Below are 18,574 nucleotides of genomic sequence, written 5' to 3'. Positions count from 1 at the left end.
TGGATTCATCTCGCATTCAAAAGTATTCACACACACACATACACATATCATCGTGTATTAACTGCTTCGCTGCATGTAAAATGGTTGTTTTGAAAATAAAAAAGCAAATTGCCAACGATAAACGACAAAAGTGCACTTTAAGTCGGAACGAGTTGACTGCAATGCACGTGTGTGCCTGTGTGTGTGTACTAAATATAACTCGTCGTTAAATACAAAGCGAGCAAGTCGTGGGTATATCAAATTGCAAAACAACAGTTGACAGCTGACGAATAGAATTTCGCACAACAAGAAATGTTATGAATATCTCGCAGCGCTTGCTCTCTTTTATAGCTTAATTTAAGTGTTAATAGGCACTTAAAGCGTTTTATGGCAATTCTGTTGAAAAAGTGATGCTACTCGTAATGTGCATTCCATATTCCTCGGCACATACCGTTATACATACGTATCTACTAATTGACGCATATGTTGTTTTGGTATGTCATTTAAAGTCAACGGAAGATTTGTTATGAATTCACGAACGTAAGATAAGTTAGTAGAACTACTTTTGTTGATGTGTATATAGACAAGTAGTGATCGGAATTGATTCGTTTTTTTTTATTGGCGCTTTAAACTGCACGCGCTCAATAGAATTCGTTGGTGACTAAAAAGTTCAGACGCAATTAGATCGTGAAATTTTTACCAAGTGCATTTAGGTACAAACTGGCACTACCAACACGCGTTCAAATCCTCACTAAGGTGGAATTAGTACTCAAAAAAATTGCCTGTATAATTTATACCATATTTGTATTTTCCTCCGTGAAAAAATGTTCTACTATGCCATCCTGTCGAAATTGTTAGGTGTGATTAGATCTCTAAACTGCTATAATAAACGGCGCCATAAACGAGATATACGATCCAACAACGAATCAAAATCAATAAACTTGCTGCCGAAATTCGGAGTCAGTAGCCTCAACTTTAGGAGCGATATACCGAGATCGAGCGACGACTAACGAATGTACAAGTATATATTGGGTCTAATTATTGAGTCCGTTCCGATTGAAAAACTTTCCAAGTTGCTCTCACTTCCATTTTAAGCTCGTAATTCAAGTTACTGGAGTACGGGGTGGGTTGTTGTAACTGGTTAGGATGGTAAGGATTACATAAGTTGTCATTGACGTAATCCTACGGTATGTCTAGGAAACGTACTGTTCCGACGGGGTCAGACCAAAGGGAGAAGGGTGTCAGATGTGTATGGTTAGTAGGGCATGCAAAAGGATGGCTAGTCTCATGCGGGGACTCATTGTACACAGGACATATGTTTGATATTTCAGGGTTTATTCCGGATAAGTAGGAGTCTAACCTGCCACAGTATCCAGAACGAAGCTGCACAAAGGTCACTCTCGTTTCTCTCGGCAACTCCAGCTCTTCGTCTGCAATAGGTGGGGTTTGACTTCAAGTACGCCACTCACTGAGATGGAGTCGGTGAAGGTGTTAATCCGGCTCCACTGCGAATGGCGATCAGTGCATGTCTGAAGTTAGTTCCGGCCGAAGTCTGGTCGGCGTATTGTTTTATGTCGCGGACGTAATTGACGAAGGATCTCTTGATGCTACAAGGTGGCGGTGTCGCTCCAAGCAGGTTACTGCTAAGATGATTTCTGCGAAAGCACCCAAACAGAAACTGCTTGGAGTGGAGTTCATTATGTCCCTTATCTCACTATGCAGGTGTTTGGATCTGATGTATCCTGTACAAACCTTGTCCTTTTTGTATCAACCTTGATAAAACATTTTACTTATGGTAAAGCTGGGTATCGACGGTATCAATGATCACATAAAAAAAAAAGAAAACTCTTTCCGCATCGAAACCGATTTCGAACCGCTAAACGATCCATTCAATGACGAGAAAAACAATTTAAGACCCCAAAATCACTTTCGATATTTTTCAAAATTTTTCAAAATTTGCTGTTACTGTTTTTCCTTTTTTCGCCAGTTACTTATAAGCGTGACAATGTGATTTTAGTCACACATTTCAACCAGTTCATATTCGAAATAGGCCAGCCCAGCGCTGTACCACAGATACTGGCATCGATATGTACATATGTATGTCTTTGAGTGTTCATTCGTTACACGTGTGCACTTTCTAAGCTTTTATTGTTATTGCAATTATTCTCATTATTCGCCGTACATTGCATCGTTACATTGTAATTCGCAGCAGCGGCTTCGCCAATATGCATGTATGTATGTATGTATGTATGCAAGCGGCAATTGCAGCGGACTTGAGTTAATTTGCAAACAATGATAATTTCTAGCAATCAATATAAAAACTAAATAATTGATTTAATTAAGCGTGAACATTTGTGGCTTAAGCGGAAAGGCGAAAAAGCGAAAAATACAAAGGCGATTGAGTGAATAAAAAGTGCGAGTGTCTAAGCAAGTGGGCTTCACACTAATTTGTCATTTCATTCATAAATTAATAACTTAATTAAGCGGCAATTGTGTGTGAGTGCAAGTGTGTCTGTGTGTGTGTGTGATTAAGTAGTAATGCTCGAGATATAGATCGGTAGATGGATTTGTTTATGCTTTTTGCTTGCCAATTTCGCTTAAGCGTAATATGCAAACGATTTCTTTGAGAGGTTTTGAACCTTAGCGAGGAGGTCATGAGCACCAATTACAGGCCTTAATTCACAAATGTGTGTGTTGTGTGGATGTGTGTTATAAGCCAAATGCGTTAAGTAATATGGTAAGATCTAATGACTTAGCATTTTGAAGTGTTAATGCACTTGTGTGTGTTGTACTTGCTTTCTGTTGTGCTAACCTCAACGCAGCAACAATAGCAAACACACTTATGCACTGGATCATGATTTAAGCACAAAAGCGCTGCTACCAATCAGCAAAACAGCAAAACAACAGCGGCATTATGCCAATATGCGTCGGAGCAGGGAGTTCAGTGCACTTTAATTACCAGCAGCACCTCAACTTCTTCTACTTGACATTTTGACCACTCGACGTGCGTCCAAGTGTCGACGGTGTCGACGGCGTCAGCGGCCAATCGGCTGCCAACATTCCAATTGCCACGCTGACCTTAACTTTGAATCGCTCAAGTCATATATCATCGGCCAAACAAATACTTGCTTTACATACATACATACATACACACATACACATATGTACTTATGCACAATGCATAGATTAATGTTTTCTTTTGAGGCAATTACTTATGCAATGCCGCCTTGTTCGGCATGTGAAGTGGGAAACTTGAAACCCGAAAAAAAGTATTTAAAAAAATACAAAAAAAAAATAATTTAAAATGACACGCGCAGATGTGCTCGCACACATACAAACACACATACCTGCACAATGCAGTAGCTAACTGCGCTGATATTAATTAAAACGCTGATTAATAGTAATCGACAGCTCGTCGCAGAGCGGCGAATTTGCATTTGCCATTCATTACAGTTTGAATTTCGAGTTCACGTTCACGTCCATAGTCCAAGCGTGTCATGCGAGTGCAGTGGGATGAATCCGTTTCACGCATGCGCAACATAATGACCCCAATCGGGGCTGCTGGCGCTGGCCACTGATGGTGCACATGTGTTGCGCGCATGTTGCGAAAGGGGGAAGCTCGAGGCTATGGCACACAGCACGCAGCGTATTGTGTTCCCTAAGCTCTTGTCCAAGCCGGCTCTTGCAGCGTGCCAAAACACTCACACACACACACATGCTTGAATTCGCGTTTGCATGAATGAAATATGCACGTGTGTTGTTGTTGCTGTTGGGTATTTTCATTGTTAGCTTTACTGAAAGCGACATGCTTTGCTGCTTTTGCTAAAAACGCCTGTTGCTCATGTGCTGCTTGCTTTTGCTGCCGCGCATTGTTGCTTCGGTTTGACATTGACTTAAGGTTTCAGCTTTTGCCGTTTCTGTGTGGGCTTATCGATCAAATGCCCCTTGAGTTTTCGTTTTCTTACGGGCAGAACGTTGACGAGTTGACGGAACACAGCGTGTGCTTACATATTCTAATTTCATTCAGAAGTTCTGTGGCCTATTAGTCACTACATTAACTATCGAAAGCAAAAAGTTTATTGTAGATATATACTTATATGGAATTTTAATAGTTTAGAATTGTATGGCATCAAGTTTGGAACATTCTAGAGTGATATACTTAAGTTGAATCTCAGTTTTAATTAGAAGATTTACAAGCTTCATTGTTTCAACTTTAACTCGACTCAAGCGATCATTCTATAAATAAACGCGAAGAGGAAGATAAATAAAACGTCCGACTCGTTCGTAATCTGATCCTTCAGTGAAACCTTCCCATATCACAATCAAAAAAGCCAACTGTAAGTGACTGACGATCAGTATATTCTTCTTTCATTCCTCGAAATCTTCCAGTGTCATAATCGTCATACTTTCATTTCTACAAACTGATAAAAAATAAATCAAACAAATGCGTCTAGTGATCAACGAGTAACGAATTCGCGATATCTTCCTTAATCAAACAATTGTCTGAGTGCTTTTCAAACGTGTTTACCACTCCAATCTTAATTTAGCGTTACTAATTAATCCCTTCGGTAAATTTAAGTTTAAGGTTAGTATTACCATAAAGCATAACTTCTTCAAGAATATTCTTATAAGTTGCCTGGGTCGGACGTAAGTTCAGGAAATGACTCTAAGGAAAGGCAAGTACAAAGAGAAGCTACCCTCTATTAAGGCATAACTGGAATCTGGATGACTTGCAGTTCCAATTTGAAGGGAATAACCTAAGAGTGGACATGGAGAGCCGCATCCCCTTCCAGAGTTCACAAAACCGCCCTTCTTACTGTTTATAAATTGATCCAGCTATTGAGTTTCGTTGAGGATTTAGGAAGTATTTCGGAATAGATTGTCCACCTAACCCACTACCAGCGCATATTAGATACGAAATTAGTTCCAGGTACGACTTGAAATCCGAGTGACAGTTTGTCAGTCCGTCTGTACTGTAAGAGACACCTGTAGACAGAAAATTTTTAAAAAGTGGGCGTGGTCCCGCGGTCTAATAAGTTTAATGTACATATCTCCTAAGCCGCTAAAACTACAACAACCAAATTAGCTAAGCGCAATTTTTACAAGAACTTCCATCGACAGTATGAAAATGGGTGATACCCCGCTCACTTCCCATATAACGGAACTGTTAAAAACTACTTAAAGAGCGCGAAATCAGTAACTAAATATGCCAGGGGCATTAAATTTTACCCCCGAGATGACATGAAAGGACTTATAGGGATAAAACTTTGCACGAATAATGCCTTTAGAGTGTGCCACCTTATGACCTAAAGTTGTCCAAAACTAACGAAATTGTTCGAACCTCTAGGTACCGAAAATATTGGTCAATGTATCAGATTTAAAATTTAAATTCCAAGAGAATCCTTTCGTGATAGTAGTATGTCTGTATGCTACAAATGGGTTAAATGGGGTTAATACCTCCCTCAGCCCCCATATATCTAAATTAAAGATTTTCGAACTTCTGGGTGACTTTATACCGCATATATCGGCCAATTTGTGAGTTAACTTAATAAAATTGATGGTACTTCCCCGGCTTTAATCCTTGCAAGTGGCATGAACATGAAACGTTCGGTTATTCCCAAACTTAGCTCTTGCTTACTTGATTTGATTAGTTTTTTCTGATATCTAACGCAGACCTGCCACTCAGCTGTCCTTCAACATTTCGTACGAGATTTACTTTCATTCAACTCAAGAACTAGCCAGCTATGCATATGTCTATACTCATACATATTTATAAAACAAATCTACTTGCGCGGTGTTTATCGAAAGATTTAATCAATGAAAACAGCCCACAACCATGTGTGTACCTACTTCCGTATGCCAGCTGAGCCAAGAGTTGGCACTTCATCGGCGGTTTACTTCCCTCTCAAGTATGCTTTGGCGATAAAACTACGAATATGGCAATACTGGTGGGATATGCAAGCGTACATTTCATGCAACACAAAAGTGATTATGCCCAGAATTTTAAGCCAAATATTCAATAACCAAATAACGCGCTCTTTGAATGAAGTGCGAAAATACAAAATTTACTTTTTACATTTATTTATTGCGTGCATGTGGGTTTATCAGTCAGCAAACTTTTTATTATAAATATAATTGTGTATATGTCTATATACATATTTTATGAAATTTCGAATAGTCAAATCGTGTTTTATTTTTAGATCGATGTTGTATTTCACTGTGAAACGCCATTTATGGGCAAGCCTTTTCTGCAAACTCAGCCAAGTGCCTATTGTTTCGATTGATGTACGTACATACATACATATGTACATATGTATTCATCAATGCGGATCGCCAAGTGTTGATTTATCGCGCATGACGCATTTTTATTCGATTCAATTCAATTTGATTTCGCTTGATTTTTCAACGACACAGGTGTGGGTGTCACACTTGGCGTGTTCGATAGGCAAAGTGGCTGTACCTTACCAATATATGCATGCATGGCTAAAGAAGCGACAAGTTCCACGTTTTCTGCAAATTATTACAGAGCTTCGAAGTTTAAATGCGTCCGAGAAGTAATAAAATCAGCATAACAGTAAATGCATTAGCTTTTATTCGTTCTGTCAATGTTGCAACTAAACACACGCATGTGCATAAGTGCATAGTATGTGAATGTGCGCAGATTCATAATTTGTCTTTAGAGTAATGTTTATGAATGCGCATGTGTGTGCTCAAGTGCTCAGCGAAGACATCAATATTGAAATTCTGCTTAAGTGCAGCGAATTGAATATTAAGCAATCGCGTGGGTGCGCATTCTGATGACAAAATAAATAAATATATAATCAAAATATTTGTGAGAAGCAAAAAGTTCATTTAAGCTTATAGCGTTTTAGCTAGCGAATTGCGGCTTAAATTTAAATGCTCCCCATGGAAAATACTTAATACTTTTTATTCAAGTTATGTCAAGTCAAATACCGGTTTTTTGTTTGCATTTCTTTAATAAAAGTGCAAATTAATAATTTGTAAATACTATTTTTTCATACTTTATGTGTTTCCTATAAATTTTTTAGCAAGACCATGAGCTCAGATTGTAGTTAGATATTTGCACAAATCTTAAATACTAATGTGATCAATTTGAAAGGTGAATTTTGTCCATTTCATCTCCCTCAAAATAATCTCCTCCCGTTGCAATACACTTATGCCAACGAATTTTCCAGTCATCATAGCACTTGGAAAAATCCTCCGTCGTAATGGCCATCAGAGCCTTCTTCGATTCAGCTTTTATATCCTCAATTGAGTCAAAACAGTGTCCTCGGAGTGGTCATGTGAATTTGCTGAATAGCCAGAAGTTATACGATGGTAAATCAGGCAAATGCGGTGATTACGGCACGATATTACCATTGCATTGCATTATAACCATTGCAGTATGAGATGGTGCCTTAGCGCACTTCTTTGTTCAATAAATTCAGACATACTTGTAGTAAAAATCGAAGAATTCACTTTTAGAGGTTTGCGAGGCGACGCGTATCTCAAATACTAATGAATATTTTGACGTGAAATTTTGCATAGACGTCACTAACAGTACTATCAACTTACAGAAAAAAAATTTCCGATTTGAAAAACACGCGTTCAATTCGATCACAGTAGTTTAAGTTACACTGCTATTCTGAATGAATCAACTCCACAAATTTTGGTTAATATTTTGGGTACGAGGACCAAAAGACCTGAATCTTTTGCAGAAATATGAATGTGTTAAACAAATAATCCACTTCATATTTTCATGCATTAAATGCAATAATACTTACCTTAAGTGGCCTTTTCTCTCCTGAAAGTTATAAAACCTTCTGTTTTTGTTGTCATTTAAATTCCTACGCACGCAATCAATCTTTATCCGGAAGTCAACAAAGCTCCCACTCTGCAATGTACTTTGCATAAATATATGTACATATGTATGTACTAAATTTATGAATGTTTGTGTATATGTGTGAGTTGATTAAAATAAATGTGTCTCTGCTTGCATTAATCCATTAATACAAATTAAAAAGACATTTTTCATTTTTTCATTTCAGAAAATCTGCAACACTGCACTCGACAACCTCTAGGTATGTACATATGAATGCGTTTAAGACTTATGGCGGTGTTAAGTAGCAATTACTGGCACAAAGCCATTAATAATAATAAAAGCGACCTACGACCACAAAAGCTAGTATGGAAATCCTTCAGAAAAAACGACAAATAATATTAAAAATATTAAAGAACAAGTAAGGAAGCGCTAAGTTCGAGCTTAACCGAACATTTCATACGCTTGCGAAGATTAAAGCCTACTTCCCTGGCCCTTCATGTACATAAAGCTTGTTAGTTGTATGAGGTCTAGAGCGAGTTTTCACCTGATTTTATTCATTCTAAACACATTCTCTCAATTTTATTAAAATAACTCACAAATTAGGCGATATGTGCGGTATAAAGTCACCCGGAAGTTCGAAAATCTTTATATTAGGTATATGCGGGCTAAGGGAACTACTGGACCAATTAACCCATTTGTAGCACACAGACATACTACTATCAGGGAAAAATTCTTTCTAAATTTCAATTATACATCTCACACATTGACCGCTATTTTCGGTGGGCGGTACCACTTCCATCGATCAATTTTGACCCCGGCTTCATTAAAGGTCTCTCATTCCATCTCCGCGTATTTAGTTAATGATTTATAGCCCTTTTTGTAGTTTTTTAACAGTACCGTTATGTGGGGAGTGAGCGTGGTTATCATCCGATTTCATCCATTTTCACACTGTCGGTAGGACTTTTAATAATACTTGTGCTAGACGAATTTGGGTATTGTGGCTTCAGTGGTTTAGGAGATATGTACATTACATTTATTAGAAGGCGGGACCACGCCCACCTTTTCAAAATTTTTATCCCACAGGTACCACTGCGGTCCCCTGTGCTATATAAGAGTCTAATATCTTAATTTAGTGCTTAGTTACGGTACTTTATACGTTTCAGGTTAATGGCGTTTTTTGGGCGTGGCTATAATCCGATTACGCCCAACTACGAACTCTTGTTTTTTTGGCTAAGGAACGCGCCAACCAAATTTCATCGAGATATCTAAATTTTTACTATATATACTATAGAAACAAACGGACAGATAGACGGACTCAGTTTGTCACTTTAATCATTTATACGAGTGTATATACTTTATAGGATATCCAACGTTTCTCGCCTGGTGTTACGAAGTTCATAGCAAACTTATTATACCCTGTCATGGTTACTTACATATGTGCATTCACGCGACGGGTGGTAAGTGTTATGTTTCGCACTTGCTCACCTGCTCGGCAGCCGGCCATCAATCGAATTTCACACAGAAATTAACAGCCTGTTTGTTGCCTTTCAAGAGAATGTTTGTCAACAAGTTGCGGCAACATTTTTAAAGCCGTTTGTGTTTGCCAATGACAGCAGTTTGTATTTAATATTCTAAAATATATGCTTATTGCTTTGTTGCTTTGTTGCTGCTGGCAAATTTCCATTGTTTAATTATGTTCGGTTCGTTATTGAACTGTTAAATACGCGCCGATTCTTTGCTGAACAGCGAAATCGTGCTGAAAAGTTGGCGCACACATCTGATGCATGGTTGCATTCGCATGCATGCGCGTGTGTGTATGTGTGAAGCATGCCTGCATGCCAATGCGTGTCAAATAAAAGTCGTACAACATGACACCGACGGCATTTGTGTGTCGCATTTACAACATTTCGATTTTTCTTTTTTTTTTTGTTTTTGCAATTTTTTTGCTTTGCATTGCCTTCATTGCAGTTTGCATAAATTGTTGAAAACATGAAATCAATTTATGGCGAGAAATCAATTTGAAGCATTTTTTTCTATTTTTTCTAAGCAGACTTACGTTGCAGCAGCTCATAAAGAGCCAGATAGAAACAACAAAAAGTGTTGTTATAACAATGCAAATTCTAGCAGCGTTTCATATTCTAAAATCGACTACAATAGACCAGTGTTGTTGTTGTAGCTGCATTTCCAGTATTTTTACAGGCGCTGTCGATCAACGAAAGTATCACTTATCATTGCTTGTCAATTGTTGCAAGCCAATAGAGGCTAATTACGACAAGCGAAAGGAAAATCGTAAAACATGCAAATCTAAATCAAAACGACCTCAATCGATCTACATCCTTATACTTAGATATGTACATATGTACTTATGTACAGACATAACACAATTTGTATTGGGTTGCTGACGCGATTCGAGTTTCACTCTCTTTTCACTGGCTGCCATTTGATGCCCAGTGCTGGCAGATCCATCTCTTTGGTTACAACTGATTTTATTTATACCCTTCATGCCCTCAAAGATGGTATGTACATTTGTGCGTGTTTAGTAGATAATTTGCAATGTAAAAAGTTAATAACATTCACTTTAACTAAAAGATACAATTGGGCAAAAAATAGTAAGACTTTGTTATTTGAATTTGAAGAATTTCCACACAAATTTCTTGCGCCGCAACATTCAGAATGTTGGGGAAGGACTTCGGTGGTAATTGCTTTTCACGAGCAAGTACTTTTGATTGCTATAAATTATTCAAAGAGAGTCAGGAACGCGTTGGTGATAAATCACGTCCAGGAGACCATCACCTCAAATGATGATAAACATGTCAATATAATAAAGGAAAAGGTGCTTAAGAATAGACGATTAACCATTAACCATTTGAAAAGATCATTTGGGCCTAAGAAAAATAAAGCACGATTGATTCCAATCGTAAATGTGAATCATTTGAAAAACAGCTTCGCCTTAACTTCTGTTAAACAATGCTTTCCGACTACCAGGATATGAAGAGACGTATTATTACAGACGACGAGTCTCGAATCTATGCTTATGAAACAAACTATCAGTCGGCCGAGTATCGTGGCAAAGGTGAGCAGAAGACGAAAAAACCTCGTCAAAGCAAGTTAAAAATCAAGGTTATGTTGACAGTTTTATTTGATTATCGAGGTGTGGTGCACTCCGAATGCCTTCCGACCAGCGAAACTGTCAGCAGGGAATACTATTTGAGTGTTATACTTGTAAGTCGTTTAAGCAAAGCTATACATAAAAAGAGGCCGGAATTAAGGGCCGACAACTTTTGGTTTTTGCATCACGATAATAAATCGTCGAATACTGCATTTATTCTTCGAGAATTTTTTGCCAAATTTCCAACCAATATCATGCGGCAACCACCGTCTTCGCCTGATTTAGCACCGTGTGACTTTTGGCTATTCAGCAAACTCAAACGACCGGTCTGAGTAAACCGTTTTGAGTCAATTGAAGACATTAAAGGTGAATCGCTACCCGCCTTGAAGTCTATTCGTGAATTTGACTTTAACAACAATTTCGGGGAACAGAAAAAATGTTGTACACTTGTATTAGAGCCTTGGAAGATTAATTTGAGTGAGACGTCATCGATTTTGAAGAATAAATTAAGAATTTTAGGACTATGAAAAAAGTCTTACTATTTTTTGCTCATAGTAGTATATAGAGCAAATTTCTTTAGTTGTGTTAAACACAGACGACAACAACATCATAAAACTTTTATCTTTAAGGTTTACATTTCAAACTATCAAAACTAATAGAGAAGGCCTGTAAATCATTTGAAAATTTAAGAAAAAATGCTTGCAAAAGATTATAATAGGCTTGTTGGTAAAAAACTGTCTAGTCATAATTAATGTTCTGCCCATGTTTTCTGCACATACAAACATCATGTCGGTGAATGGAAGAGTAAAACTTACGCTAAAGTTAAGATTGTGATAAGTTTAGGATTTAATCCAAATTTAATAAGAAAACGTTGACAGGTGAAATATTCAATCTTCCTCCAGTACCGTCGGTAATAGTGGAAAATTTCCTCGGTAGCACAAAATTATGAGGAAATTATGAAAAATATGCTGGAAAACGTTCAGCTCAAGGAGCTCATATTTATACTTATCAGCCGCAACTACCTTTGGTATAACCTACGAAATTATAGTCAGAAACATGGAAAGAGGTTTCATAAGGATCTTAAACGGGGGGAGGAAAGATATTAAAGACGATGGAATCGCCCCATGATGGCAGATTAGTGTTGGTCTTAAAAAAACTATTGGCTATTGGAAAATTGTAAAAGAAATGCGCATTAAAGGAGTTTCATTGAAATTACATATATTAATATAATAAGAAAAAATTACATAAAATAACATATACATATGTATGTTTTCGACGTTTTTTTCCTGCTTGTTTTTTATAATGGAAACGTATTTCCTACCACAATTTAATTAGAATTTCTTAAAAATTTTCTACTTTGAAGTCATTTATTCATTTTCATCCATTTATTTGAAGATTATGCTTTAATATTTGCAATAATTTCGATTTAATCCCCTTTATCAATTTGTATGACTAAGCGCATGTTAGCATTAGTAGCGAAATTACAGATTCTCTTGTTGAAGATTTATCGTTTATTCGTAGGAGTTAAATGCCATTAACATATTTCAAGGTTGCCGATGCTGTGATGCTGTGATTAGCTTCAAAGACACAACTAATAATATGATTTGAACACTTTTAGACATTAAATGAATGATTCTATCTAAAAGTGACAGCACTTAAGTAATGTCAACAACAACAATTGCATGAATATTCGCGCTAAAGTTGTGTATGGTAGCAAGTTGTAGTGGCAACAGCAGCCGAAGCACTCACATCAATCTACAACAAGCAACGTAAGATTAATCCAACAATCATCAGAGATGCTTGAAAGATGCGCTTTTCACATAGTAAATTGTTAAGACGAGTGAAGCGCCGCACAGTGGGATATTTTGTCAACAATGTTTGTAAATAATTTTTCTCTGTAAGCCAATACACAATTACTAACATTAGCAAGAAAACTCCAAAAACAATATTTCCGTTAACAATTATATGAATTAACAAAATAGTACAAAATATTTTCGAAAATTCAAACACCCATCACTTAACCCAACCAACTTTATTGTTGCTTTGTTGTCTATACAGACGTTCTTTTAGAATTGTCTTAGATTAAGTAGGCCAATGAGCCACGCATAGACCAGTTTTGGTCCTTTGCGATACCAGATGGTATTCAGTTACTAGGTCCATGAGAAGTAGTCACCCTTAAGGATGCCTTCACTTGACGCGAATTTTAACAGAGTCTCTGGGCTCACTATCGACACCTCTTACAGTGTATAATATCGTAGAGACCCCAGATGTTTACTGCGTAGTCTTGTCAATGTGTGACAAGTACAAAAGAGATGCTCCATTGTTTCCCTGGTGCCTTGCTCTGGACATTTCCTGTAGTTTTTCGATCTGTCAGCCCCATTATGAGGGCGTGTGTCGCCACCAGACAGTGACCAGTATTCCGATCATGTTCCTACAGTCTCTTCTTCTACCGTTTTGCACATGACTTTTGCAGTTTTGCACCAAGATAGCTCGCTCCAACGGGTTTTGATTTTCTTTACCATGCTTAATTGTTTTAGTATAAAAAACAAATATTGATCAAGTGCTTTCTGAGAATCTTCTTAGAAACTCTCTTAACATTACTAAATTTTATTTAAACAAATATTTCATGTTCACCGCCATCTGTGCGCGGCTGATGCTCAATCTATGATGGCATGTGCACTCTCATGTATTAAAGTCTGTGGGGCTAGAGTAAAATGCTTAATGGAGTTGAGTGGGTGTGAGAGTGGGCTTGCGCTTAAACGAGTGCGAATTTGAGTAGAGATGGCGCTGTTAGCACTTTTGGCTGGTGTAGGTGATCGTGTACAGATGCAGCTGGACTCTGCAATGCGTACGAATAAACACCATAAGAGAAAAAGAAATAAATATTTTAAATTATTTAAATAACTTTAAACGTCTCGAGGACGTCAGCCGAATGCACATAGTGCATAAGTGACTAGCAAATGGGGAATTGACAAATTCAGCATTGCCACAATTTAATGAAGTAATTTTCATAAACTTGTATTTACGCATAATTTGCCAGCAGTCGCAGTCGCAGTCATTGCGACTATCAGTCGAAGGAAATCACAGCAAGCGCGTCGAGTGCAGGACGGCAGCCGCCTCGACCCGATTCGTGCCACAACAAAGCGCAGCCATTGTGCGCGCATGCACTGCTCAGACGCATCCGTCGCACGCATCACATTGCGCGCTCGTCTCCCTATCTCCCCTCTCCGTCCTTGCGCCGTTATGGTGTAGTGCATAATCAGTTGCATTGACCTCATGACTTCTAAAAATGGTCAGCGATTGGCACTTCGCCCGCCGCCGCGATTGTGCGCCATCATTTTCGTTTTCCTTTTCGACGGCGATTTCTCTTTATGCGCGTTGCTTTCATTGTGAATTTCAGTGAATTGCACTGATTCGCGCGCTTAAGTGCACTTGAATTAAATACTTAGGATGCCCGCACATCTCAATGAATTCGTTAAATTGCTGCGCTGTTGTTGCGTTGCATGCGTCATGCGCGCATGCGTTCCGCCGCCTCCTCCCTTCCGCTCGTTAACAATAACAAGTAACGTTTATTTTGTAGTTTTGCGATCACTTTTTTTTAGCTTTTTACTTTTACTTACGCGCAATTGTTCCCATCATTTAGCGACGCTACACAAACACCTTGCCGCTGCGGCGCCACTTCGCCGCTCCTCTGTGACCTGCCCATTTTTATTTTAGCTCATTCAATTACACTTTTGTTTATGGGCATTTTGTGGCGTTGAAAAAAACGGCTTTAAAAAGAAGGAATGAAAACAATGTAAACACGAAATGAGCGAAAATAAATTAAATCTCCGTCCAAATCGGTAAAAGCGGCGTCAAGTTTAATGGGTAAGGTGGACGAGTTGTTTGGCTGCCGTTTGGCGGTCAAGCTGGGCCGGCTGCGGCCTGTTGCGTCTGCGCCTGCGTCTGTTACTTTGTTGACAGTTTTTTCTACACAACATTTTTACCGATATTTGAGCATCAGTTATGCACATATGTATGTGTGTTTGTGTATGGCAACGCTCAGTGCTGTCGGCAATATTGTTATTATTGCTTACAGCGTTTTTTGCAATTCTCCTGAGTCTTGTTAATATAATTGTTGCTGCTTTTTTGCTTCATTTTGTCGGTGTTGATTGGTTGCAGTAACCTTCCTACTCGCCTTTTACTGTTGTGCGCGTTATTTATGCTCAATTAAGATTATATGTATTAAATGTCAGCGCCGTAAGAGGGCAGATAGCTGTGACAAAATACATAAACGCTTGTTAATAATTAATAAACAACGCACATATATTTATCTGTAAATATATATATTTATGCGTGTCTGTGGGAACGACTTCGGTTCCAATCTGCAAGGAAGTGTTTTGTGCTATATTCTGTTATAATAGCTCCGCTAAACAAGCCTAGAAGTGAGGAAATGAAAAGTTTTGCACTCTCAGACAAACTTGACTATGCTCAAGCTTCAGTGAAGTGATTCTTAAAATGTTATTTTATATGGTCTTACCACTACGTACCATAAGAAAGCAAGTACTCATCAAAGTCTTTTTGCGAATAAGATAAAAGGAAACAACCCAAAAACATGGTTATTTGAAATTTTCACATAAATTAGCTTTATACCAAAATGACAGATCTTCTCATTAACCACAATATTGCCACTTTCTCAATTAGCCACTGTTCACTATTCCCTGAACAATTTGTAGTATGGTCACAACACTCAGAAGAAGGCAATTGTAAAGACAAAGTTTAGACGACCACCGTCCCGTTTACGAGACGCAAGTCTCTGCCTGGCCTCAGGAACCTAACACTCGGGGCAGAGAGATAGAGATGACTAATATGGTCAAATATCTTGGTCTCACCCTGGATTCCACTCTGCGGTGGAAGCAGCATGTTGACTTGACTATAGTCAAAGCTACGAAGGCACTGATGGTGGGCAATCGGCTTGCTGGTAAATCCTGGGGTTGCAAGCCAAGTATTATCAGATTGTTGTACACGATGATCGTGCGACCAATTACCACTTATGGAGCGGTGGCTTGGGTTCCGAAAGCATCGCAGACGTCGGTAGGACTTTAACTATCGAAGCTGCAACGACTCGCCTGCGTCTGCATGTCGGATACCATGCGCACGTCTTACCCGCTGCAGCCAGGAATCACTAAACACACTCTGCTCCAAATGACAGCAGAAGGGTTTGTCAGAGGTAAGATAATCTCTTCTCAATGCATCACTTCAGCAGTACGGCAGTATGGAACGATAGAACGTGCTTAGCAACAGTACAATCAAGTGGAACACCGACGGCTCGAAAGCAGAGGTCTTTGTTGTAAGTCGGTGTGCAACTATACTGTATTCTGTATAGTCAAGCGGTACTCAAAGCGATTTCTGCATAAGGGATCAAATCGGTATTGGTGCAGGGGAGTATAAAACAACTGAATAGTCTATCAGAACGTAATCAAGTGGCAGCAGTGGGTAAGGAGAAGCATGCGTCATGCCAAGTTGCTAATGGGTGGTTACAACCTTAAAAGGTTTAAATATGTAATCAACCTACCAAGGGAAAAACTCAGGCTACTTGTCGTCTTCTACACTAGCCATTGTAAGCTCAAGAAGCACTTATTTAACATAGACCTAACTTCTTCGAAATCGAATTTCCGGTTCGGCGACTTGGAGTCTGAAACACCAGAACACCTGCTAATCCACTGCACAGCAGTCTGTAGACGCAGGATAAAGGCCCTTGGAACCATGTTTCCTAATAGGGATCACATCGCCTCAATAGCACCTACCATATTGTTTTCCGGAAATCGAGAGCATATTGGAATTTGTCAATTTTCCGGGGCTAGGTGAGACGTTGTGACTTAGTAGAGGGCACAATAGACCCTAGGTCACGGTGCAATCGAATCTAACACCCAGCAGGAAACTTCAAGACCATATAAAATATATACCATATGTATGTAAACAACTGATAACGTAATGAACTGATTTAACCATGTCTGTATGCCCATCCGTCAATATATACGCCAACTAGTCCTTCAGTTTTTGAGACATCGATCTGTAATGTTTGACCTTTTTTGGAAACTTTTTTATTTGACAAGATAACTTCACAAAATTTGGCACGAAATACTATACTATCCCATATAACGCTACAATCTCCGAAGAAAATCTTTAGATCGCTTCACTATAGCATGCTGTCATGCAAAATTATCGAGCAAAATCAAGTTCTTCACCCATTATTTCCCAAAACAGCGCTATAACCTGTTAAGAAATAGTTTACATTGGACCATTACAGCATATAGGCCGAAGAAAATGAACAAAACTATTTTTTTAAACCCTTTTATGCTATAATAAATGCAGGTTTTCACTACTGCCTATTAGTGATCCCTTATAATCCACCGTTACAGCAAAATGAATTCAGCAAGGCGCCAGTTCGTAAAGAATCGACAGACACTAATTGATTGTCTATTCACCGCCTTCATAACGTTATCACATTTTAATTTATATTTCCTTCAATGAATTTGCATCTATTCTGTATTATTATATATTTTACAACTGTCATCTAGCAATGCAAAAATAAGCAGAAAATGCTAACAACGCAATGCCGCTGGCACACCTTAAGTTCTTGGCCAACCACATATAAATATATACTATATACATATGTACAAGTACATACAGTGTACAAACTGCAATAATTAAATAAATAGTAAAAGTGTGAGTGGGGAGGATGGGCGGCGCTTGTAATAAAAATAACGCCAGCAGCTGGCTACTTTTCGTCATCTTACAAAAATACATACATACATATATATAGTATATACTCACGTCTTGTTGTTGCATTTTAGTCGCCTGCTCAGGCGCCACACATACAAACACCACAGAAAGTTGAAATATACAAGTGCAGCAGCTATTTTCGTTTTCTCTTCTTGGTTATAAAATCTTTAAAAATATTTGTGGTCTGTTTTTTGCTCCGCACTTCTTTACAATGATGATATTATAAGTAAAGCAAGGCTAATACAACAACAAATGGCGCATTAACAAGCGATCACGCCTCAGGTGATGGCGCGCTGAAGCTGCTTTTTTGCTGTAAAGCGTTGTAACGACGCCAACATGAGGGCGCTGAAGTACGCGCGCATGAGCACGCGCATGCGCACGCGTAACACCGACACCAACGCCAACTGACAAAATAAAAATGAAAAACTCACTGCAAAAGCAAAGACCACAACAAAGACTTGCACCTGAGCAACTGAACAACGAGTTAACAACAAAATGTAACAACAACAATAAATCAGTTGAAACGACCTTGCGCCGCTTGCACACACGGTAGCAGAGCTTAATTGTACGACGAATATCTGCCGTTTACACATACATACATATGTATATGCCTTACAGAGAGGAAAGACAGTAGCTGGCGCTGCATTCCAAGCGCATGCGCATGCGCCAAAACATTTGCCGGCGCACTTGTAATTTTCTGAAACTGCAAAGAGGCGTGGCAGTCAAATAAGGCTTGTTCATGCACCTAAATACATACATACATACATATATGCACAAGTATGCACAGAAATATGTTTGTGCCAACTTTTAATTTGCAATATCCGCTGAAGATGTAAATAATACAAAAAAGCCACAACTGTTTCTTCTTTTGCCTCAAACACTGCTTCAAAAGCGTTTCT

General features: G+C 38.6%; 1 protein-coding gene across 1 annotated transcript in view; it reads left to right on the top strand.

Moving 5' to 3' along the window:
* Window positions 1-18,574, top strand: part of LOC126763738 (formin-J) — a 76,399-nt gene that overhangs the window by 25,305 nt on the left and 32,520 nt on the right. The window contains exon 2 of the mRNA XM_050481483.1: window positions 8,028-8,060. The gene's annotated coding sequence lies outside the window, so the exon portion shown is untranslated. The remainder of the gene's footprint in view (window positions 1-8,027; window positions 8,061-18,574) is intronic.

This window comes from Bactrocera neohumeralis, chromosome 6 (assembly GCF_024586455.1).
Source record: "Bactrocera neohumeralis isolate Rockhampton chromosome 6, APGP_CSIRO_Bneo_wtdbg2-racon-allhic-juicebox.fasta_v2, whole genome shotgun sequence".
NCBI lineage: Eukaryota > Metazoa > Arthropoda > Insecta > Diptera > Tephritidae > Bactrocera > Bactrocera neohumeralis.
Note: the sequence above shows the minus strand (reverse complement) of the source record. Positions and strands in the feature narration are given on the sequence as shown.